We start from the raw sequence: 24,832 nt of genomic DNA on the forward strand, positions 1-24,832 counted from the left end.
TTTATTGCTTAAATGCGTGGTTTTAGTTAGCTGTGGATATTGACATAGTATGGTTCCATGTCCATTACCTCACATTTCAGACATGATCCTGTACTTCAGTTTTATTTTCACTCGTAAGTCAGTTATTCTGTGTCATTAATTCTTGCTTTGGGCATCATTTACTTTGCGTGTGTGTTTGTTCTCAAGGTAGTCATATCCACATGGTGTTTGGTATCTTCCTGTGCACAGACCAGGAATGTAATTAGGGCTAGGAAAAGTCAACATGGTTTGTCTGCCTACAGTATATGTCAACTTCAAGTTAAGGACCCAATTCTGCAGACTTTGCAGATTAAACAATATTCATCACTCAAATGGGGGAAAAAAAAAAGAATTTGAATCTAGCAGATACTAATGTGATGATTGCTGAATTGCTGTTGGAGTACTGTAGATGTAATTCTTCCTTTCTTCTGAGGTGGGTAGTGCTGAGGTAGAAATACAGATGCACCAAGTACAGGGAGGTCCTATGAACTGTGGATGTTTTATTCTTGTTTTGAAAATCCTAAGGGTGATAAAGAAGTTGATAAAAATAAATTTTTTTTGAGGAAATCCAGAATGAAAATCTGAGTCTGTCTTAATTTCCTTATTCCTAAATTTCCTGTCTTAATTTCTTAATGATGTACCGCAGTGCTTTGTCATGAATAAGTGTGATCACTTGGTTGGAAAAACAGTTTTCCACAAAGCAGCTTACCTTCTCCTGTCAGGTACTGTCTGTCACCTGCATGAATTTGGTTGATTGTGTAGTTTATTACTTTTTTATCTCCTACATTTCAGAAAAAAAATATATATATTTAGAAGTAGGAAACTTCTTGGAAATGAGATGTATCCTGAAACTGTCTGACATGCTGGATCACTAATTATATCCAGCCTTGCCTGATGATGGCTAAGCTTTTTGCACTTCTGAATTGCAGTTTGCCATCCGGGCACTGTTTGATTGTATGTTCCTTTCTTGAATTGAATAAACAGTAAGAATGATTTCTTCTTTCCAGGGTTATTTTGAACAGGATGAGTTCTGGTTTCCACTTCTGCAAGTGGTAGCACTGGAGCTTTGGGTGGGGGAGAAAGCAGAGGGACTGTGCTGTTGCTAGGGGAGATGACATGGATCTGGTGCTAATGAAGCTATGAGCTGGTACCTTTTGGAAGTGGTCCTGCCTGCCTTTCTTAGCCTTCAAAGTCCCACTGGAGCTTAAAATGACGCACTCAGCAGCTCTTTCCCTGGAGTTTCTTCTATGCTTCTAGAAGAAAGTTATCTCTGCATAGGAGAGAGGCCACTGATAATGTGGCATGGCTAATGGTGGTTTTGTACTTTTTTAGTAGAGGCATCTGTAGCTCCGATTTTGTGAGCAGCCAACTGCTGTTTGTCTTGCCATGGGGCGTTGGTTTCCGGGGGTGAGGACATGTCTCAAATCCATCAGTGATGGCAGATTTCCTCTTGCCTACTACCACATTGTCTTGCTGTCTGCTTCTAGTAGATGGCAAAATGTTTTCTGAACCAACTGGATTCTGCTCGTTGTCTTAACCATTGCTCCCCATATAGTGTGTCACAATCCAGTGGCCAGACTTAGTTCTGTCCGCTCACATAACAGCCTTAGAAGTAGAGGTTTCTGCAAGTAATGGCTGTGCAGCCTTCTAACCACAAGTAATAATTGGATGGATGTCTTCTTTATTACAACATTGGGTCGAGTGGGAAATGGAAACCATTGGTGTGGGCAAAATGTAGGCAAATGTTAAAATGATTGATTGTGAAGATAGTTTATCTTGCTAATAATATTTACCTTAGGAAAAAAACCAAACCCCAAACATTGTAGTCCTACAATCTTCCTTCCTTAAGATTTTCTACAAGGAAGGGAAAATTTAATTTTGTTTGTGGAGCTCTGCTATGAGGTTGGGTATTTTGTAGATAGATTTAAAATGTACAAATATGCTTGCTCCAGTCTTCTTTAATGTGGTTTTTACATTAATGATTGCTTATTGTTTAGTGTACAGCTTTAGTATTTGGTCTGGGGAAATTCTGCATAGGCTTCCCTTTCACTTTCAAAGATGGTCTTTCGGTTTACTAATGTGCATTTTTCTGCTGCAAGACATATCACGCACGTAAAAACTGATCAGTTGCAACTATGTTTGCCTTTATGAAGTACCTAACGATTTGTTGACTCATTTATCTGAGATAGCATTACATCCGGTCTAGTTCTGATACTACATCAATCTACTGTGAATTGCTGTCCCAGTTTCTTCAGTGGAAGGGAACTGGTATCTGCCAGTTTTGCGTTGTACCACCCCCAAATCCTGAGGGCTGCTGCTTTGTGGTAAGTGGAAAATGGCTATAATCTTAGTATTTTGAGATTCAGGTTAGATTTAATTCCATCTTCCAGGAGTTGCTTTTAGATACGCTTTGTGGTGTTTGTGGATATCATCATCAGTTCATGGCAGAAACTCGAGTTTTCACACTGCATTTTCCTTGGTTTAGCATGTGGTGCAGAATTTATAAGGCATGTGTGACTGGCAGGGAGGGCTCTTAACGACAGTGGCTTAAAGCTCCCGGTCTAATTCTCGAGATGTTCTGTTTTCAGAAAGTGGGAATGGTGCCAGTACGGGAATTGCTTCTCTCAACAGCTATTTACATGGGACTGTGAATAGCCCTTCCACTCAGGACTTTATAGCTCTTAAGGTGTAAGCAAAGTAGTTTGTTGAATCCTGGTAATTCTTAGCTCTTACTCCTCTTAGGCACGTCAAAATGAATGAAGACAATGCTAGTTTGGGGGAGTAGCAAAGGTGGGTTGTTTTTCTTTTAATATTTAATTTTTTTCTCAGGAGCACTACATTAGGTGTTTTCCTCCTCGGAAAACAAATGTTGATGATGCCTGGCATGGTGATTACTAAGTACTTGTTCAGCTTCAAGGAAGTCTATTAAAAAAAATCTTGTAGTTCTAGTATGGAGTTTATGGACATCAGTCTCATGATTAGGTCCTAAAGCAAGCCACATCACTGTATTAAATGAGATATCGTATAATTCTTTGGGGACTTCATTATCTACTGCTTTAAGTTTGGAACTAGGTTGTACGAGTTCCTGGGTTTTAATGCTAATTCTTTCCTTTTGTGCAATTTAGAAGTTGTTTTTATTTTTCCTGAATACAGGGAATTCATATCCCTATACTCTCCCCACAAGTCTTTAGTCTCAATAACATTTGTAAAGGATTTAATGAAGAGAACTGTCATTAATGTATATTATTCTCTTACAGTTATGATTGCCTAATGGAGTTGGGATCATTTAAGTTCAGCCACATGGAAGATGTGTGTGATGGTTTCTATTTAGACTTTTAACATATTTTATGTGTTGCCTTGTCCAGAGCAAAATTAGGGAAGTTCTTCACATCCATTTAAAATTTTTATGACTCATCTTTCTGGGAATAGAAGTATCATGGTTTATCTGAAAGGTGATCAGGATAGTTCAATGTGCTTGAAAATCTCCTATATTTTGTATTATCTGTATTGTTTTGTAGTGGTCTTTAAGCAGAACTTTTAACTCCAACTAGTAGAGCATCTGAGTATCGGATATTTAGGTTAACAGGAAGGGGGAGAGGCAGGACAGAAGCAGATTATATAATTCTATGTTCAATTAGTGGTATAAGCATCGTGTGTAGGACTCGTTCAAAATAGAATTCTTGTGGTACAGAGAGAGTAAAGGATGTTGAAGAAAATCCATGTATTTTTTACTGACTTTGCAAACTAATATGTTCCATGGTGCAGCACAGGTTTATTCAAGAGGAAGCTGGTTGATGGATGCTCTCGCCCTGCATTTTCCTTAACTTTTTTCGCTAAAAACTTAAAGGGAAAAAGTGCAGATCTGGCTTCATTTTTTTTTTTTTTTGTTCTACTGATCTATTTGCTAATAGGCTATTTGGGGTTAAATCCAGAAGACTTCAATGTTGCAACATTAACTTGTAGATTCTTGGTATGCTAGACTCGGTAAACCCAAAATATGATTCACAGCCGTGTGGTGCATGGTGGAAAGTTAGGAATGTGAGAACCTCATTGAAAAGAAAAGGTATTTACTACTCAGGGTAGCAAATAAAACAGAGATGAGACTTGAGTCCTCTTACTTTCTAGTGTTAAGATGCCATACTCTACACTGCAAGATTCTTACGACCCTTAGGACTTATACTTGTTAGCCTATTTTGAAGTTGAAAACATTTCTGTAGATTGTGGGTAATTTCTTCTGAAATACCATGGAAGGAAGATGTGCTTCTAGGCAGTCTTATGACATTCAGAGAAACAGCCAAGGGTGTGAGTTAAAAAAAAAAAAAATCCTCTCTCTCTCAAGCAAGTCCTGTTCACCAACAAGTGTTTTTGATCCTAGCAATGACACTGCTGAAGATGTTTAAGTGTAGCCCAGGATACCTCATGAATTCTCAACCTGACTAGTGCCATTGTGAAGGAGTGGTCTCCTAGCATGTCATGTGCTTCTGCTCTCTTTTGTTTGACTCCTCCGTAAACTGTAACCATTCAATGAAACCAGCAAAAATTGAGTATTTTCTGCTGCTGTGATGAGCTGAATCGTCTCTGAATTGTCTGGCACATGCTGGTGTAAGAGAGAAAGAGGGCTAGGGAGAACAATGGGGCAGCTGGATTGGTATGGCTGTCTCCTCCACTGGTTTTCGATGTGGAGGGATGGTAATTTGGCATCAGTCCAGGTGCTTGAGTGCAGGGAATCAAGATCAGTTGCAGCTGATTAAACCCTGGTCAAATTTCCACATGGAACTGGCCAAGGGCAAGCATGACTTCAGGCCCAGTTGTCAGGGCCTTCTTTTGAAGGAGGAAAGGATGGTAGAAGTTGTGACCAACTTGAGGAGTGTGGGGCCTGTATTGCTCCCCCTTTTTCTTTTTCTTTCATGTGTATGGATGTAACGCTCTTACTTGGCATGTGTGTTTTTTTTTTTTACTCTGAAGGAGGGGTACTTGGTGATATGGCAGGTAGCTTGGTATTAGGTGGGCAAGTACCAGCTTTGAGGAGACCTGTTGGGTGCCTGAACTGTGCAGCCATGACTAGAGGGAAGGAGTGCTGGGCTTGCATGGTAACAGGTGCATTGGAGAACTTATGCAAAAACTTGAGCACTGGCAAGTTTTAGGCTGTGCGAGGAAGGAGTTTATTGCTTGTTGGTCTTTAATGTCTGTTTTCCTCTCACCTTCTTGCTTAACTGCCCTTCTCTCTGCCTCTCAGGGGAAGGAAGATGAACCTCTCGTGTGCCTAGGAGACTTTATTTCAGGAGCTGCCTCTTAGGATACAGAGCTCAGTGAGCATTGATTTTTGAGACAGATGCTATAATGGAAATAAGCATTTATATGTCAGTTTCCAAGACTTCTTTATTTAATCAGCTCTTGCTTTCAGAAAGACTGCATCAAACAGCAGAATTCGCATTTCTCCGCTTGAAACCCTGCGGCAGCAACTACAGATGCAGCCACTTGCCCTAAATGTTTGGTGAGATCTGTAGAAGTCTGTATTTCTTTTTTTAAAGATGTGGAATGATATATTTGCTGTATCTGGCCTGTTACAGGTTATAGCTGTGGCATGATTGCTCAGGTAACCGTGTTTGTGTTACTGAAGCATCAAGTCAGTAACTTAGTGTTAACTACCATTTACTTTTTTGGCAAAAGGTAGCAGCACCAGCAGGTACCGGCATCTGGACTGGTAGCATTGTAGGTGATCATCAGGCTGTTAGTCTCCAAACAATGTCTGCTAAGACTACAGAATTTCTGGGGAAAAGAAATTATTAACTTTAAACAGCCTGTGCAAGGAAGCCTAAAGTATAGCTGAACTCAGTTAAGTTTGAAAATTAATCTCGTGGACCAGTTATTAGTGAGGTAAACACTTTGTATTTATGGAAGAAATTTATCAGTGAAAGAAATGGTTTATGATTATAATCAGTAAAATTTATTCGGGTGGGAGGAAGTGTTTAATTTCAGTCTGCTCCAGCCAACTTTTCTGTAGTACTCTCTTATGCTAAATACCAAGTAGTTGCTGTTTCTGAAAGTTATTTTGAAGTGAACTTGCATCTTATGTGTAACTTAAGAAACTAAATATTAAGCATACTTTGATTTGCTTTCATGGTAAAAGTGTGTGCTGTGCTTATTCAGCTACATGTTAGTACTTTATCCTTAACATTTCTATGGAATGTTCTGGCTCTCTTAGTTTTGAGTCTTATTTTCTTTAAAGACTGGTGTTTGAGCATTGCTGTGTGCAAGTCTGAGATTAAATGAGCAATATACAGTAGAGTTTGAAATATGTGGGTCCCCAGTTTTTTCAGTTCTGTGATGAGGACAGCTAATCTAGAAGAATCTTAGTGGGATTATGTATGCTTTGATTTTTTTCTAAAAGGAGTCTGGTTTTGCCCAAAACTTTCCAGCAGAACTATTGTTGGTTCAGTTTTGTTGTGGATGCTGAATTATGTGTGCCATCGTAAAGTCCAGGTGCTTTGACCACTTAAACACTGTGATCTATTTCTGGTCTTGCTTTAAAAGCCTCTGAATTTGTCTATATTAGTAATTCACTGATAGAATGTTATTTGGGCTTGTGTTCTAGTGGGAATGGTCAATTTTGAGAAATGAGTGTGTACTTTTCTCCTACCCTCTTCATTCTGGTGTGTGGCACCAAATGAATGGCTTATTTGCTATGGCACAGCTGTGATCTGTCAGGTCTTCTGTTTTTTTAATGTTGTAAGGGAGATGCAGTAAACTGTATGTGTGCTGGATAAATCTTATTTTTATGCCTAAAGTAATGAGGGATTATTTGTATGGTAGTGTCTTCAAAAGTGGGTGTTCTCGTGTTTCTAGAAAAGTTCTACTGATTGTCCCGGTGATTTATAAATCTACATGTATAGACAGGCATTCAGATTTTTAAAGTTGGAGCCTTTATCTGTTCCAAGCAAGGCAGAATTGGATATCTTGACCCTGTTTTGGTGGAGAGTAAGATAAAAATTCTTTCTGAATTTGGCAAGCAACTCTTGCATTGTTTGGGGAAATTTTCTTTGAAATTTGTTTTTTAATTTGTTGATGCCTTCATCTTTGTGAAATAGCCTGTACATGGGCACGGGGTTGTGCTGATAGGTGTCGGAGTGGACAGCCTCAAAGTGAAGTGTGATGCTTGGGCTTAGTCCTACAGATAGACCTTAAGAAGATGGCTGTAGAGAAGTCAGCCCAAGGAAATCTAAATAATGGATGCCTTTGAGCACTACTTAACACGAAGGAGGCATTAGGCTATTGGAAACACTTGATAACCCAGGGTATTTGCTGACATCCTCCTGAAATGATTACTTGTGAAACCTCTTTAATTTTCTTAATGAATTAATTGCCTTTGAATTGCCTTCAGTCCTGCTAGGTTTATACAGCTTCCTTAGTTCTGAGAGCAGCTATTTCAGGTTCTGACTTTGCAACTGTTCTGATACAACTTCTCTCAGAGCAAGACCTTGACTATGAGCGTGAACAGGTTCGTTTAGAAGTGAAGAGTTTAACAGAGATTGAACTAGGAAGAAGGATGAGGATCCTCAAAGTGATAATGCATATTAATGGAAACATTGCATGAAGCTTTTGGAGAGCAGTTTCTGTTTGATTCTGAAATAGGCTGAATTGAGTCCACCTTTTAAAAAGTTGGCATTGCAAGTTTTTTCTCTTCTACTCATTTCATAAAACTTGATCAAAAATAGCATTAATTTTCTTCTTGTCAAACCAGGTTTCCCATTGCTCTTCAAGTAGAAAAGCTTAAAACTAGAAAACTTGAAAGAGCAGATCTTATCCTGGAAAGGCTTATTTTCATACAGGTAGATGAAACAACATTTCCTGCTTCTTTTTTAATGAGGAATGCTTGCTCAGAACAGGCAAAGCTTAAGAGGAAGCTTTTACTTGCACGTGGCTTCCAGAGCTTGGTCCTTTCCACCAGCACCCTTCCTTTCTGTCCCACAAGTGCTTTCAGGAGGGCTGGCTGCCTGCTGCTGCTGTAGGTCAGAGACCAGGGGCAGGCTTCAGAGGGATTGCTAACGTACAGGCTGTAGGACCTCTGACTAGGATGTGCAGGTGAAGATCTTCCTGTAAAGGCCCTAGAGGACTCAATGCATGGTTATTTTCCAGTGAAGTGGTTTGTTTTATTAGCACAGAGGTCATGATGTGTGCTTCAGTGAAGTGCTAACAGCACTAGCAGAGGAATGTGTCTCGCTATTCAAGGTATGTTCTGTTCTCAGGTCCCACGCTAGGTTAACATAAGGAATGATCCTAGAGGAGCCAGGTGTAAGATAAGCCTTTTCTTCCTCTCATGGACTTACTTTGTTTGATTTTTTTTCATTTTTAGGCATTAAAAAATACATTAGGTCCTGAAGATAAAAGGGTGTGTTCAAAAGACTTCAATGAGGGAAAAAAAATACAAAAGATTAAGTAATTAGCGATTGTAAGTACATGCTGAGGACCGTCTATTTAAACAAAGGTGACTTGCAAAGCTTATGTGAGGTTTGGTTGTTGGTTTTTTTTTTTTTTTTTTTTCCTTTATGGATGCTGGAGCCACAAGGTCTGCCATGATTCTTTTAAAATCAATTCTGGATATGAAAGGGAGGGAGTGATCTCACAATTATGATAAATCACAAGTCCATAATTTCATTTTAGTCCTGTCATGGCAACTGAAGCTTTTCAGGATCATAAATTTAGTAGTGTTCATGATTAATTTAACAATTAGTATTAAAATACATAAGTACCCAGAAATCCTCTGTGACCGAGGATTAAGATACATCCGCTGAAGCAGACAACATGATTCTGAAGTGCTGGGTTTGATGGAAAATAACAGTGGCTGAAAATGGATACTGTTTTTCAACTAACTGGACTTCAAACGTAAAGCCTTATCTGCAGAAATCCTTCCCTTAAAGGCAGTTTCAGCCTGGTTGCTAACACAATCTTGGGTAAGTTGAGAGCAGTAGAGATGGAAAAACGGTTATTTCCAGTTTCTCTCCTGAGCCCCAACACTACTGGGGCTGTGGTACTGCTAACCACAAGTGCCAGCAGACAATGCTCGAAGGGCATGTGGTATTTTTTTTAATTCTGACTGTAGGAGGCTGAATGCAAGCTTATAGTCCCCCAAAAAGTGTATTGGAAAGTGCATAGAAAGAATTAGCTTAGTAACAACTGATAACCTCGACTTTTAAGAAAAAAGGACTGGCTTTTTGGATAGGTAAGCTGATTTTAGAGGTCATTCAAACGTGGAGTCTCCATCTCTAGATAAGCTTTGTATTAGTCTTCTGTACTATTCTTAGTACACCTTTCAGTCGCCAAATAGAACCTAAAATAAAAACAATAGCAATAGCGAGAATATTATATATGTCTGGAAATTGGATAATGTGCTGATACTGAAACAGTTTGGTGTCTTTACAACCATTGTTGTTGGCAAAAGAAATTCTGCAAAAGGTAAATTTCTCACTAGAATTTGAGTCTAAAGCATGCAGACTTGCAGTGGAGTATCGTCTTCTTTTGTAGTAGCTGGTTCTTCGAAGAAGATAATCTGTAAAGGTAACTGAGATATGTTTCACCAGTAAGGTGTGAAAACGGATTGTAATTGTTCGTGATGTCTTCTGTTGTGCACTTAAACTTGAGGGCAGTGCAGGTTTCAAGAACAGAAAAGGCTGAATTTCTCACAAGTTTCCTTCGCTTTAAGGTGGGTATTCTTGAAAATACGTGTTTAATTGATGCAGGACTGAGATGAGGTCTAGTAATTGTTAATAATTCAATAAAAAGTACTGAGTTTCAATTACGTGTAAGTATTTGCTTAACTCCATATTAAAGTGATATTTTCTGCTTTTATTCCTTACTTATCTTAATGAAGGCAAACATCAGTTACTTTGAAACTCTCACTGTAATGGTTTAAGTCTTTCAAAGATTTGCTGTAATGGCTGGGGGAGAATGTTCCTGAAGACCAAGAGAAAAAATTGTGAAATGCAGTTTTAGTGGTTGGTGCAGTGTGTGTTAAATGTAGTCTGTGAACTCTACCTAGTAGTAAAATTACCAGTATTAGGAGAAACTGTTGGTGCTAGTACAGTTGTAAACCAGACAAGTGAAGACAGACTTAATTTAGCATTTGAATCCCAGTAGTTTATATAGGTCTACTGAAACAATTCTTAGCCTTGTGTTACTGTGCTTTAATTCTAGCTAACCATGAAGTTCCAAGTAGAACAGATTTTATCAACACGGAAAAATTGTAAAAATCAAAATGGATTTTTTAAATTTTTTTTTTTTAATTTTAAACCCTGCCAGGGATGAAGTTGGTGCAGATGGGGAAAAGCCTGAACATGCAGTTTATCCTCTGCACTTTCTGAGAAACCATAGGTTGCTGTTAGCTCAGTCCTGATATGTTGAGCTATTAGTGACTGCCACACTTTGAAGCCTGCTGGTTATATCAAAGATAGCTTGCTTTTAGCTTAGGGTCCAAATCCAGCCTATAAGACTGTTTTGTTTTGTTTCTGACCCTTTGTAACACCTCAGTATCATCTCAGTGTATTATTGCTTTTGTTTTGGGATTTTCTGTGGATTGCTGAGTAATAGATGCATAGATACAAAGTAGATTCCAATCCTGCAAGGTCTATTGGCTGATACTTATTTCTGTGCATCCAAACCAGCAGTGTTGTCAGATCACAGCTGGACTGAAGCAGCAGTACAGCGGCTGCTCTCAAGCTCCATGCAGAATTACAATTTCCCCCAACAGCTGGCTCTGTACTGAGCAGACCTCCGTGCTGCAGTGCTGCTCTGGTCCTTTGTAGCTGCTGCACAGTGGTGCTTCTGTCTCCGAGATGCTGCCTTTTGTAGAGCTGCCCTGGCTGTGTCTTTTCACTGGGCTTCCCAGTCTGCTTTTGCTTTTTTGTAGGGATGAAGGGAAGTGAGAGGGGCTGCTCAGAGAAGAGCCGGGCTGGGCCCCCACTGTCTCTGTATTCCCCAGTGGAGGGGAGTCGATGTGGGGTTGCTGCTGTCTCTGGGCGGCTCCCCCAAGGAGATTGTGAGCTAGTTCTGTAGCTTCTCTATAAGCAGTGGACTTGAGATTGATTCTATTTGGATGAGTCCCAGTCTTTGTTGAGGGGACGATACATACACTATAGCTCAGTCTGCCTTTATCCTAGATAATGAGAGAGTGTCTCTGTGTATTGATTGAGTCTGCAAATAGTGGACTGTGCAGAAGTGGGTCTCAGGGTTAGAATTGTCCACTCTTGGATGATACAGCTGCTGTAACTTTTTTTCTCCTGTCTTTTTGGAGGAAAAAAACCGAACAAACCCATCTTTGCCTTCTGGTCTCTCTTCTTCATCTTGACACTTAAAAGGAGTAGTATTTCTTAGCAGAGCATAGCATTCATTCCCATACCTCTATAAAGCTCTGTGTTGTGGAGTATGTGCTTTTCCATATCTCTAATTAAATTGATCTGTTTCTAGTATACTCTAACTAAATCTTTTAAAAAAACCCCAAACATCAAAGACAAATCCTCAGACTTTTATCGAAGTGTGTCTTAGTCTGGGGTTTGAGGCACAATCAAAACTTTGTGTAAATGAAAGTTTTGTGAGACCCAGAGTACTATCTGTAAAAATTGTGTAACTGACTCCTCCCTTATTTGATTCAGGTTAGGGTACAAGTATTGAGCTAGCTGCACGTTTGCCCTTTGCCTGTGCCAAATACATCCCAAGTGTTGGCCTTTGTGAAACTCCCTATCAAGAAGATAATAAGGTACAGAGTTCCCTCTTTGGGGTAGGGACTCTGATACCCTGTTGAATATGCAGCCTTATGCAGGAGTTTAAGTGTTTGGGTAGATGTTGTTCATCAGCTTGACCAGCAGTAGTACTGAAATTTTTGTCTCAAGAGCAGACTGCTTCTTAAGGAGTGCTTAGAGAAAAGAAGAGAATTAGACAATGTGTGTTAGCTTATTCAAAGGCTTACTCTGCCAAATGGTGAGCGTATTCAGACAAGTGGTGTTAGAGACTAGGCACCTGGTATCTCAACCTGGGTTTCTCTTTGCCACTGCCAGCCCCTCTTCTTAATGGAGAAATGTGGCAGCTTAATAATGCAACCAATCTCATCTCTGATGTACAGATATCCACTCCTGTCTCCGCATTTAATTTCTCCATGTTTAGATTTACTTTGAGTGTCTGCTTTCTTTATTTTATTTTCCTTCCTAGGGAGCACTGTTTAGAACAAAACCAATGTAGCCTAATTCCAAATATTTTACTAGGTCAGCCTATTTTTTAGTTAGAAATTTGATGCAATGCAGTTTCGTTTGATGACTGGTAAAAGCTTACACAAAGTAGACCTAAAGCAGCAAAGCCCTGTTATGTTTGAACTATAGCTTCTGTGTTAAGTCACACTTTCCATATATTTTTAAAATTTAAGCGTTGGGTTCTCCTCATGTGCCTTTGTAAATTATTCCAGTGGCTAAAAGTAAGCTACAGATATTAGTCTAGTATCAAATGCAGGAAACAAGCAAAAGATGAAAAGAACTTTTGAAATCTTTGTCATTTAGCTCATGATCTAGTTGTTGCTTAACTGACTTCTGAAATATATAACAGAAAATTAACTTGTGTATAAGAATCCAGTTTTAATGTGTATGCGTGTGTGAGGTGGTGGGATGGAGAGTTGATATTACGTATCTTCTCTGAAAATGCGGACACCTGATCTATAGGCAGTACTGTAGTGATAGATGTGAAGCATTTTGCATCTCGCAGCGTCATGTATTCAGCTAGCTCTCACTCTCTTCTTGGCATAAGTAGAATCCAAGGTAGTAATTGTGATGGATATTAGGTCTATATTCGTTTTTGTGCTTACATGGTCTTAACGTTTGATTTCTCATTGTGTGTATTGAAATAAATTCACAGAAGGAATCTGTCATCATAACTACTCCTTTATTGTTACCTCTGAATTGCTCAGTTTCTAATATATTTACAGATTTTACTGTTAAATATTATTCTTCCCAGGCCCAAGTTTAATACAGGCAGTATTAAGCCTAAAGCTGAACTCTGCTGGACATAAATAGAAGCACCTTCTTTTCCTTTCCCTGTTTGGCTCCTGTTACCTATTAATCCAATTGATCTCAAAGATAAACATTTAACCCACTTGATTTTAAGATTATGCAGCTAACTTTTATGGGGTTTATATGCTTTTATTTAGCTCTGAAATCATGATAGGAGGTAGTTTGTGGTTATGGTGATTCTTGTGACAGAAGTATGGAGCTTGTGAGAAAAGTAGTGAGATTACACTGTGTTCTTTATTTGTTAAATATTTGTATCGTGGAAGTCAGGAGACTTCTGAGCATAGACAAAAGAAAGATTTTGTTACTTCGTTATTATATGATCTGATTAATTCTCAAATTAGTTATGTAAGAAACCATGCATTACAGACTAGCTGGGAAGCTCTTCCTTTATTCATTGAATAGCTAGTGGGGCCATTGCAAGAGCTCCTGAGATGTGACCGAGAATCTGTGGTGTTCCTTTTAAAAGTGTTTTATTTTTTGAATGTGATAGGACTTACAGGAGAAAAGCAGGATTTAAAATATAAAATACCTCTACAGTGTGATTATGGCTGAATTGTACATGTAAAAAACCTGTCCTTTCCTCTCTGCCAGATACGAACTGATTTATATTTACTCCAAATAGTGCATATGCTTTAGATTGGTCTATTTTCAGTTGTTTAGACGAACTTCTCTTGAAGTGGCATTTGGAAAGATGGAGTTTAGTAGTGCATTATGCTCATTTTTCCGAAGAAGTTGAAAAACCTATTGTACTCCACTGCTTTTTTAGTTCAGAACGTTGCCCACACTTTCAGAAATAAAGCCAGAAACAGCAAACCAAAGTCTTTAAAATAATATTTCATTCCATACATCTGAAAGCAGTTTGTGAAAAATGTTGTTAGAAACCTCAGATGGCAGCCTTCACTTTAAAGGAATTGTAAGATGAGTCATTCTAAAGCGGAAAAAAGAGAGTCGATAAGTGGGTTCTGTCCAGTAATAGGAAAAGGGATTGACTCTGGATACAAAATGCTGACCTTTATTGCATTTGCATTAGGCAGAATTATTAACATTGTATTGTAGAGGCTGTGGCACATTTTTGGCAAGCTGGTACATTCCTCCCTTTCTCTGTTGCTTCCTCCCACTCAAGAGCTTTTGTCTTTCTCCATCTGCTTTTTGAAGAGACAAATGCAGTATGCATAAAGACCTCTGAAACTGTAACTTGAGTTTGGATTTGACGTAAAGCTAAATTGTTACCATAAATTCAGACTACAGAAATAAGCAAAACTTAAAATGTCTGTTTTCTTATTTAAATGAAACCAAATATAGTTAAACTGTAGAATCAGCCAGTAGGAAATTAACTGCCCAGACTTCTGTAACCAGCAGAGCTGAGAAACGTCTACTGTGTAAGTTAATCACGCCTACTCCATGTGCGTTTGTGTAGCATCTTTTCTCATTTGAGAGAGGGATATTATGAAAAATGAGTTAAATATAAGAAGTGAGTTAACATGTGATGTTTAACTCATTAACAGTGAGTTAAATATAAGAAAATAGCCCAGCGTTTTGTCACATCAACACAAGAAGTATATGATGGTATGATACGAACTGCTGGCGTGCTCTGTTTTTAGCGAATACAAATTTGGTCCATGGTTTTACTCAGAAATCAGTCTCTATTGCAAGAGTTTGTGTGGAAGAACAGCAGAACCTGTAACTTGTTTGTTAGTATGGTAAGAACTTAATGCTCCGTTGTCAAACATTTTGGATGCCCCATGTAGTGTAGCCGAAAATAGTTACGTGCCATGAGCTGATACTTTGGAGGATTCTTTTAAGCCTGACCGCTGCAGAACACTGTTGGCAAGGTTCAAAGGTGGCTCCACTCGCTGCACACACAGAAGATCTTTTGTGAGCAGCCCTGGAATGCTACATGTGTGGTTGTTTCTAAAATAAACAGTAACTCTTCCTCTCTCCTTCTGTTTGTATATAGACACAGACGAACTAAAAAGCTTGATTCATCTGCAGGCTGCTTTTTATTTATTTCATTTATTGAAATAATAATAATAAAAAGAACCTGTAAAAAGTAAAATTCTTCTTTAAATGGGTATTAAAATAGTTCAGGACTAATATTTAAGCACTCAAGTGTTTTTTTATAAAGCTAGTAATGTGTTGTTTAAAGATATTTCCATCTGATGTTTTACATCTCAAGCTGAGGAATTATGACTCCGAGATGAGGAAAGAGAAATGGAGGGAGTGGGGAAGCTGACTTCTGCTAGGCAAGAATATCTAAAAATGGGTCATAAATCATGATGCTAATATTCTGTTTTGTATCTTCTTCAAATTTTATGCAACACTAACAACAGAAAGTAGGTCTAATCCTTGTTAGGAGAAACCAGAAAATGTTCTATATGAAATTTGGAGAGGTGGCCCATTCTTTTCTGAATGTTGGAGTTTCTCAAGCTTCTGTAACAGTGTCCTGCAGGCTTGGGTTCTGCGTGTATACAGTAGCATTGAATCTTAGAAATGGTTTCAGACTCAGTAGACTAGGTGCTGGATTTCTAAAAAAAGTTGTATTAAAAGAATCTCTTATTTCTTAGATTGTATATATCTTTTTGGAGCAAGGTTTCTGGCTTTCACCGTGCTCTTAGCCATTGAAAATACTAACCTGTAGGACCTATACAGTTGTAACTACTATCCTGAGTTAAAAAATTTCTTAAACACACACACTTTTTTTTTTTTTAAGTATCTTCTCTAGTAGATTGCCATGAAAGTTCAGAGATGCTTATGAAGATGCGGGGTTCATCTTTGCTAGCGGAGTGTTGCATCTTGATGACTCTTATTTTCAGAACTGTTGGTGAGAAAAGTTTTCAAGTATCCAACTGTCTCGCAAACCTTTCAGCTGCACTAAGTTCGAATCCTTAGTGATACGCTGGCATTTTGGCTTTTCTGTGTCTTCTGAAATCTTAGTGTATGATGGCTAACTGCTGTTGCCATTTTCTGCCCTTTCTGTTCAGAAGGGGAAGCTATAGACCACTTGAAACACTTCAATCTGTACAGTCATTGGATTTTCCTCAAGAATAGGCTAAACAGCATGTTTATTTTAGTAAAGTTGAGTTAGGGAAGCATTGGTTGAGTGAGTAATACTTCACTTTTGACTATGTGGGCAAACCAGTTTTTTGCATTCAGTGGTGACCAGCACAATATAAAGTACGTGTATTTGGGTTGTAGTTTCTTCTTTTAATTCGTAATGTAGTATTTTGGGGGGATTGTTTTAAGATTTCCTGTGCTGCTTGTATTGATCTGGACATTTAAACTGCAAAACTGTAATGAAACCAGCAATATGCTTTGGGAAAGCTACCAGAAAATTCCTTGATTCAGGTCCTGAAAATCTTTTTTCTTTTCTTCCCCCCCCCCCGCTTATGGATGTGTGCTGCTGGTTGTTTTCTCTTCAGTTGTGCACAGAAGTCACAGCACACTTCTGTGCAATTTAATGCAGACAGGTGACATGGTCAGGACTTAAATTATAATATTTAGTAGCATTGTCCTGGTCATACTGGAATTGCTGAAAACAGAATGCCCTTAAGCTAGTCCTTGGAGAAATTTGGCCTAGCAGAGCTCACTATTAGTGCTCTCAGTCAGGAGCTGTGATGAGCTTTTTGCTGGCTGTCATATTGAAGACTGAGCTATGATATTCCTAGCCCTGGAGAGAAACGCATTAAAGGTATGTTTCCTCTCCTTATATGTAGTAAAATCTATAATACACAATAAGAAACTATTGCTAAGGCCTTCAGCTGTTGAGTTTGATTTTGGGATTTCATACTGTAATTAAAACCAAGTAACAGGAAAACCATTCCCTGTACTAAAAGTACTTTGATTTTCCCCACTCCCCCTCCCACAATTTTTTTCCTTCCATGTTTATGCTTCATGTAGCATAAACAGATACGTTGTACAAGAAATTTTTTTATTGGTTGCTGATTGTTAGCAGTGACCATTAAATAGGTTGAGATCTGTTAACAAACACAAATTTTCTTTGTGAGGGAAACAATACTGTGAACCGGCCCACAGCATGGAAATGATCATTTATGCTAGTTAATCTGATTTCTCGGTTCTGTAAACTAAATTCCTTTTCTTTAGAAGTGAACGTGGTATAAACTGGATAAAATCATCTGATGAGCCGCATCTGACCTGGGTTTCACCAGTAAGAACTTACTGCTTCGCTGTGCTGAAGCTTTTTCTGAATGCATGTTTTGCTAAGAAACTAAATACTGTAGCTCTGGTAGAGCTGTATATCTGCTAATTATGGAATGCTACCAGTTTTTGGAGAAAAATGTTTGGTTTGGTGTTTTTTGGTTTTTGTGTTTTTTTTTTTTTTTTAAATAAAAGTGCTTGATCATACTTTTTTGCTGGATGTGTGCAGAGAGAGCTTGTAGAAGTGCAAAGCAGCCTCTGTTTTCCATGCTGAGGTGCCACTTTGGATACAAGAAATGCTGAGTGGTGTGACTGGCAGTGGTGTTCCAAGCCAGATATTTGAATACTTGGTTGGAATTTTGTTGATGTGGACACAGCTTTGGGTGTGCTGGCCTTGAGGGAGGCTTGAAACATCATGGATCTCATTAATACATGGATTTTTCACCTTTGTATAAAGAAGCAATGCAATTTTGCTTTTTGAATGTGTGAAAGATAATGTTAAACTAGTACGTTAATGCAATTTAAATAAATGATATTTTTTGTAGAACTTTATTATTTTTTACTCAATCATTTTGGTACCTGTTCCATGGAGTTTTGAAACTGATGAACCAAAAAAAGTTTGGTGCAGATAAGATGCATTTCTGACTAGTAAAAATACTTGCTCAAGCAGAACATTTTATTTACTACCACACTTAAACAAACACAAGAAACCCTCGTTAAGTTGTTTCTGAAGCTACCACTCCCAACATTTCTTCATCTGTCATTCTGCTTTTGTTGATTTGATTATGGATATCAGAAGTAGATGAAACAGCTGCATGCTGGCTGTTTTAGTGTGGTTTGGGATAAACAAAAATAGCAGTACTTTGTTGGAAAGAGGGAGGACTGCTGAACTGATTGTACTTGTAAACGCACTGGAGTTTTACCTAGAGCCCTGAGCGAAAATGGGTGCTTGTTTTGGAATAAATTCAATTAAAGTCTTGTTCAAAGGATTTTTTGATAAACCAGTTAAATCAGTTTGGGAGCCACTGATTTGTAGGGAACTGGTTAAGGAGGTACTGCTGTTTTCTCTCCCCGCCTATCCCCCTTTTCTCCTGTTTCTACAGGTTTTCAGACTCCATGTGGCTTTGGCTTTAACAGTTGCCTTATGTCACACAGTGGAAGAGTGACTGTGATGCCTCCAGCTGGCGAGGACTGTCTGAGAGAACAGCAACAGTGTGGCATGATATATACCGTTGTATAGAAGGAAGAGGAGTGGTAGGAACAGAACATTCAGCCTGTGTTAATTTGTGAAAGCCAAGTACACACTTGTGAGTACTTGTCACTAACCATTTGTGAGCCTGAGGGAGGGAAGATGCTGGTGTGGAATCCTATAGCAGCGTTTTATTACACTGAGTGTTAGTTTCTGATACGTGACACTTCTTGTCAGCCTCTGTCAGATATACTTCCTGAAAATCCAAATACTTTTTTCATCTTTAAAGAACTCTTATAAATGTAGTTGACAAGAATTCTGATGGAGAACTAAAGTATATCTGGATTTCTACAAAACTGGGCTTAGTTTCTCCCACTTATGAGACTCAAAATAATAAATTATTATAATAAATTATTTTGAGACAGGCTAAAGTTTGGGAGGAGGTTGTTTTTTGTGAGTGTAAAGATGAGCTCACTTTCATCTGTCTTGATGACAGGCTATTAATATCAGTCATTCTATGTTTCTCTTGATCTTTCACTGCTGTTGTTTGTTCAGGATGCTTGGTTTAAACCAGTTTATCACCCTAAATTATCATTCATAACTAATTCTTAGAACTGCTTCTGGCACCCTTTAAGTGAGTACAGTATTTACTGTCCTCTGACATAGAAGCTGGCTTCAGTATGTGCAGAGTAGTAGCTCAGTCGTTTGCAGTCGTGTACAGTTAGAGCTCTTTAATGCATAATCTCTGGACCTAGTGAGTTGTTTAAATTATTTGTTCTAGCAGTTCCCTTCTTGACATATATATGATAGCCCTTTGCCCAAGAAATGCAGGGCAGGCTGTGAGGTGTGGGTGCGTGTGTAAGATGAAAGAGCAGTATGTCCTAAAACGCCAGGATACAAAACTGCAGGGATGCATCACTTTAGTTTCCTGATGCATCATTTCAGTTTCCTGAAACTAACAATTCACTTTCATCATGGTTACAAACGGGGATTTCTGCTACCATTGAGGAGATGGCGGTCTTGCTACCTAATCTTGTTCATTCCAGCACGTTGCATCTGTCGATCAGACTATTTTTGACTGCAGGAGCAAACTTAGCCATCGTTAGCACAATACTTGTGGTGTGTTGTAAGGCTAAGCAGGGTAGAGAGGCCATTTGGAGCCAATTCTAACCAGTTGGTTACGGTTTCTTTGATTTGTTTGTGTTGTGTTAAAATGGTTAAGTTAGAATACACCCAATAAAAAGTTTTTCAAGAAGTCATAACTTTTCCCGTATTTTGTATGTTTTTGAATCTCGACTGAATCTTAACTTAACCTCCTGCTTGTGTGTGCATGAGGAATGACAGTAATGGAGTGTAAAAAAGATACGATTGGGAGTGGCTTTTGACCTCAGTTTTCAGGTAGGTGTTCAGGGACATGAAGGACAACAAGAAGGGCTTCTGTGAGTGTATTGGTAGCCAAAGAAGACTAGGGACAACACAGAAAAATCTGAGGTACTTAATGCTTTTTTGGCCTTTATCTGTACCAGCAAGATTTGCGTTCTGGAGTTCCGAGCCTCAGGGATTAGTGAGAAAGCCTGTAGCAGTGAAGACTTAGCTTCGGTAGAGAAAGACTGGGTAAGGGAACACGTAAAAAAATTTGCTATAAGTCCATGACACCTGATAGAAGGCATCTATGAGTGTTAAGGGAGATGATATTGTAGCAGAGCCACTCTCAGTTATTTTTGAAAGACTGTGACAATGACTGTGAAGATGATTCCTGAGAACTGGAAGAAAGCAAATGTCACTCTTGCATCCAGGAAGGGGAGAGGGTCTGAGAATTTACACCTTGATCCCTGGGAAACTGATGGAGCAAATTCTCCTGTGAAGCTGTTTCCAGACATATAAAGGATAAGAAGGTGATTAGCAATAGTCATTGTGTATTTCTGAAGGGGATATTGTGCTTGACCAAATTGCAGATGTTCTGTGATGAAATGAATAGGTTGGTGGATGAGGAAGAGCAGGTGATATTGTTATACTTAACAGTGCTTTTGACATTTTCTCCCTTAAGGGTGGCACAAAGTGCAGCTGGTGCTCATTAGTAGTGGTGTACTCTGGGGGTTTATAGTAGGGCCTGAGCTGTTTAACAACTTTATTACTGACCTGAATGATGGGACAGTGGGCACCCACCCTCAGCAAGTTTGCAGATGGCACAAAATTGAGGCAGTTGTGCTGCCATTCAGAGGAACCCTGATTAGCTGAAGAAATGGGCTGACAGGAATCTCATGTTCAAAAAGCTTCAACAAGCAGATCTGCTAGAAGGCTGTCTGCATTCCAGCACCGTCATCCCTGTACTTCACTGTTCGTACCATTGCTGGCTGTTGCCAGACTGCTTGCGCTCAGGCTTGGGCACCATACTGCTGTTTAGTGTGGTGATTAGACTAAAAATATGCAGAACTATTTGGAGAGAGCTATCAAGGTCCTAGAGAAGAATGTGGTGATAAGACTAAAACATTTTTTGAAGGGTCCTTGAAGTGTTGAGGAGGTGATTATTGTTGAGCTCTGGACCATTATTTAAATATTTCTTGATGTTAAAGTTCATCTAAGCAAGGAATGTGAAAATGGTTTTAATCACAGCTTATGTAATGTTTTGCCTCTTGAAAACTTAGAGTGTTGCTGCTGTCTAGCCCTGTGTTGCTGAAGCCGTGGTCTGTTATGTCCTGCTGCCACAAGTTGCATGTAGTTTTGAAGTTATTTCTTCGTGAAGATGCAACAAGTCTTCAGAACTAGTGCTGCTGCTTTATTTTATTGTTTGGTTAAGCACATCTTTCATATTGTCTTGGTTTTCAGTTCTTGTTAGAAATGTTTTATCTGGAGTTAATAATTGCACAAAAAGTGGACTGTGAAGAGACAAAGCCTTTGAGTATGAAGGCTAAGAGCAGTGATAGAAACAGACTCCTTAAGTTGTCTGTGTTTATGGGTAACCAGAATAGCCTTAATGGAACTGTTCTGATGTATGTTAAGCTTATTGTATCAAATGCTTTATATGGCTACATACAAGAAGTTGGAGTCCAAAAAGAGAACTTGAAGACGATGACCTGCACTGATTGTCATACCCAAACTTGCACAGTAAGTAGCGGTTGTGTGAACTCTGGAAGGCTTTCATAAGCCTTATAAAGCAAAATTTTAACGTGACTACCTTTGCTTAGAGGAGTGAAAAGCAACACTTTTGTAGCATCAGTTCTGTATCCAATCTTAGAAGCAGGTAATAATTCACAAGCTTCACGAGAAAAACTTGGAAGTGGTGCTCTTTTCTGCTAAAAAGACCTATGTATCAATTTCTATTATTTAGGGTTTTGTACTGGTCTGTTGTAATACATCTTTAGCATTGCCTAAGACTGACATCCTTCTGTGGCTTTGTTCTTTCATAAATGGTGGTGTATGACTGAAAAAGCCATCACTTTTCAACTATATTTAGTGTACTCATCAACGAAGTTAAGCCAAAATAAAAAACATAGAGCTTGACAGTGTGATTATGCAAAGGAAAATTTTAACTTGCTGCCTCTAATTCTTGACTGAGATGTTCATCTGTACACACAACACTTTCACGGGTTTCTGTGGCAGATTTGGCACAGCTAGGAGTGGATTTTATCAGTGTATCAGTGGTAACCGTCCACATGTATTCATTTAGGTAGTGAAGTTATACAAGTATCTTGAGCTTGTATGAGAAGCCAGAAGGCAGTCTTGCTGACTGGAGGTTTAACGCACACACAGAGAAATCTCTCTTGGTATACTGAACCTAGAGATATTGTTCTATATGCTCTGTGGATCCCAAGGCACTGTTTTATAACCACTTTCAAAGGGGCGTTTGCAAAATTATTTGTAAATCTAACTTCTGAAGACTTAAATTTGCTGCAGCATTTTCTGTTGTCAAATTTACCTAAGTGTCTATGCAATACTATGCATACCGCAATCAATTGCGATCAGTTTGGCAATTGCTTAGATAATCTTTGTCAGAAAGAATATGTCAGTGGAGAGAGGTTCCTGTTTTAATCCTAATAATGCAAGCTGGAATGTGCGTTGTCTGCTGGATTGTTATTTGAAGTGGATGCCAGAAATTCATAAGATAAAATCAGTGATAATCATTATGCCAATTTAAGGAGACACCAGCTCCACCCTAGAAGTTCACAGGAAACAAAATCTGGAAAATTTTATCCAAGATGGAACTGTATGTTGGCCCTGAAGTGCCTCTCACCCTAAATATGGGTACCCAAATTCTAGAAGCTTCTGTGGCCTTAGTGAAATTGATCTTAGAATTTCCAGATGCTTTTGGCAGGGAATTGATAAGAAAAATATTTATACTGTTGCAGCTGTATTGTTCTTTCTCATGTATGTACTTGATTCCAGATGCCTAGATTCAAGCTGAAATTAAATGGGGTTGATTATTTTTTTTCATTTTTTATTTTTTTTTGTGGGATGGTAGTCTGTCGGCTCCCTGACATGTAGTGGAGTGACTGCTGTGTAGTTTGCCAAAGATCCTGATGTGCCAATGCAGTTAAGAACTATTTTAACAGAGGTGGTTTCTCATTTAAAATAGAGGTAATTATGGCACAGTAATATGTGACCCATAGCATTACAAGCAAGTAAGCAGTCCCGGAGGTTATAAAAATTCAGCCGAGGTTTTTTGATAAACTTTGCTCACTCTGAAATTGCACCTCAAAAAGCTAACTTTTGCACTTGGATCCTGCTTAGTGCAATTAAAGCTGAACCCTAAAAAATACAGTGAAAACAAAACAGTTTTGTTACAACTCTTTGAAGACATTATTTTTTTTTTTTGCTGCAAGTTTGTACAAAGCCCAAGAAGCAGCTCATAATATAGCTGCACTTTCTAAAAGGTTTTGTTTATGCATATTTTCATCTATTAAAATATTTTATCTCTATTTAAAATAGCACTTTTAAATGTAGCAATACTTCTAGTTCCTGAAGAGAGCTCCGTCTTGCTCTCCTGTATAGGAAAGGGTGTGTATCTATCATAAGGAATGTAACTGGAATCTGTGAATCTTGACATCTGGTTTACTCTCTGGATTACGTGATTTGCTTTGTCATCGTGTAAAAAGTACGATATGTAAGTGCGCTTCACTGCTTGAACTAGGATTTAATATACACAAGCTCAGATTTGACTCTCTGACTTGGCTTTGTTTTGCTGTGTGTCACTTGCACAATTCTTTTTGCTGTTTGAAAACTGATGTTCTGTCCCCCAAAAATTCTTAGCTGTTATCTTAATCTGATGCTAAAAACTGAGGTAATGTGTTTTATCTAATGTATTAAGATCTTTAACTGCAAAAATAGTTTTTTATATTTTTGAGATCTCATCTGCCAGCTTTGCCTTGCAGTTTCAAATGCAAGAAATGTGAACTAATCACTGACACTTGGTAATTGAACTAAATGTGAGAGCAAGCTCATCTAATTGTCTTACTCTGGCAAACATTTTTACAGGTTTATAGAACTAAAACAAGTCTTAATGAAGCTTTTTTGGTAGTTTTCTGTAGACGTTTTACTAAAAAAGATTGAAATAAAGCTGTGTATTTTCTCAATGCTCTCCATTTGCATAAACTACAAGAAAAATGCAGAGATCCGTGCTCTGTCTTGGGGAGAAAAGGTAATTAAGTATAAAGGTCTAATGATAAAAACACAGTAAATCCACATTTGAAGTTGTCATTCAAGTAGTCTGGGACAATCTTTCTCTACTTGAGAAGGTGAGACTGTTTGACCAGCAAAGCAGTGATTTTACTTGGGAGGGAAATCGGTAAAATATTACCAGTTTATTACCATTTAGGAGCCCTGCAGTTTATTATTGACCTAAACAGCTCCTTTTGCAAGGACTTGTTAGCAGCACTACAAAACAAGGAGAATGAGCCTGATCAAAATACTTGTTGACTTTGTTCTTTGTCATGGGCACCTCCTTGCCAGTTTGGGAATGTAGTCCTAAAGAAGGAAACACAAAAAAGCTGCAAAACCAGAAAACATCCCAGTTTTTCTAAACTAATGAATACAGTTTCCTTAGTGAACAGACCTGGACTGTATATTCTGATGAATTCCACATCTCTATATTGAAAGAAATAGCAAATAAATATTTTGTCCTGCTAAACACTTACACTCAAAACCACCTCATACACAGCTTAACAAATACATTGATCCTAGTTCCCTGCAGTTGCAAAAGTGGGCATGTTCACCAGGATTTCTGAAGTGGATGGGACTTGGTTAGGAAAACTTCAGTGTTCTTAGTAATTTTTCTGGAAGTCGCAATAAGTAACTAGCAAAGGTGTATTTATTATCCTAATCTTAAAATTTGCACTCTTGTTATGCTTTCCTGGCAGGATGTTTGGAGGACAGCGTGTCCCTCCCTTGAGGTCAAGACAGGACAGGGAACAGATCTTCATCTTTAAGA

At 38.5% G+C, this 24,832-nt stretch overlaps 1 protein-coding gene across 10 annotated transcripts in view; it reads left to right on the forward strand.

Annotated features, from left to right (window-relative positions):
* NUMB (NUMB endocytic adaptor protein) overlaps positions 1-24,832 on the forward strand; it is a 99,179-nt gene that overhangs the window by 15,033 nt on the left and 59,314 nt on the right. The window contains exon 1 of one of the 10 annotated variants that reach the window (XM_054067932.1): positions 18,379-18,526. The exons of the other annotated variants lie outside the window; for them this stretch is intronic. The gene's annotated coding sequence lies outside the window, so the exon portion shown is untranslated. Of the gene's footprint in view, positions 1-18,378; positions 18,527-24,832 lie in introns of those variants that run through there. 10 annotated transcript variants of the gene reach the window in all.

Source organism: Cuculus canorus, chromosome 5, assembly GCF_017976375.1.
Source record: "Cuculus canorus isolate bCucCan1 chromosome 5, bCucCan1.pri, whole genome shotgun sequence".
Classification (NCBI taxonomy): Eukaryota; Metazoa; Chordata; class Aves; order Cuculiformes; family Cuculidae; genus Cuculus; species Cuculus canorus.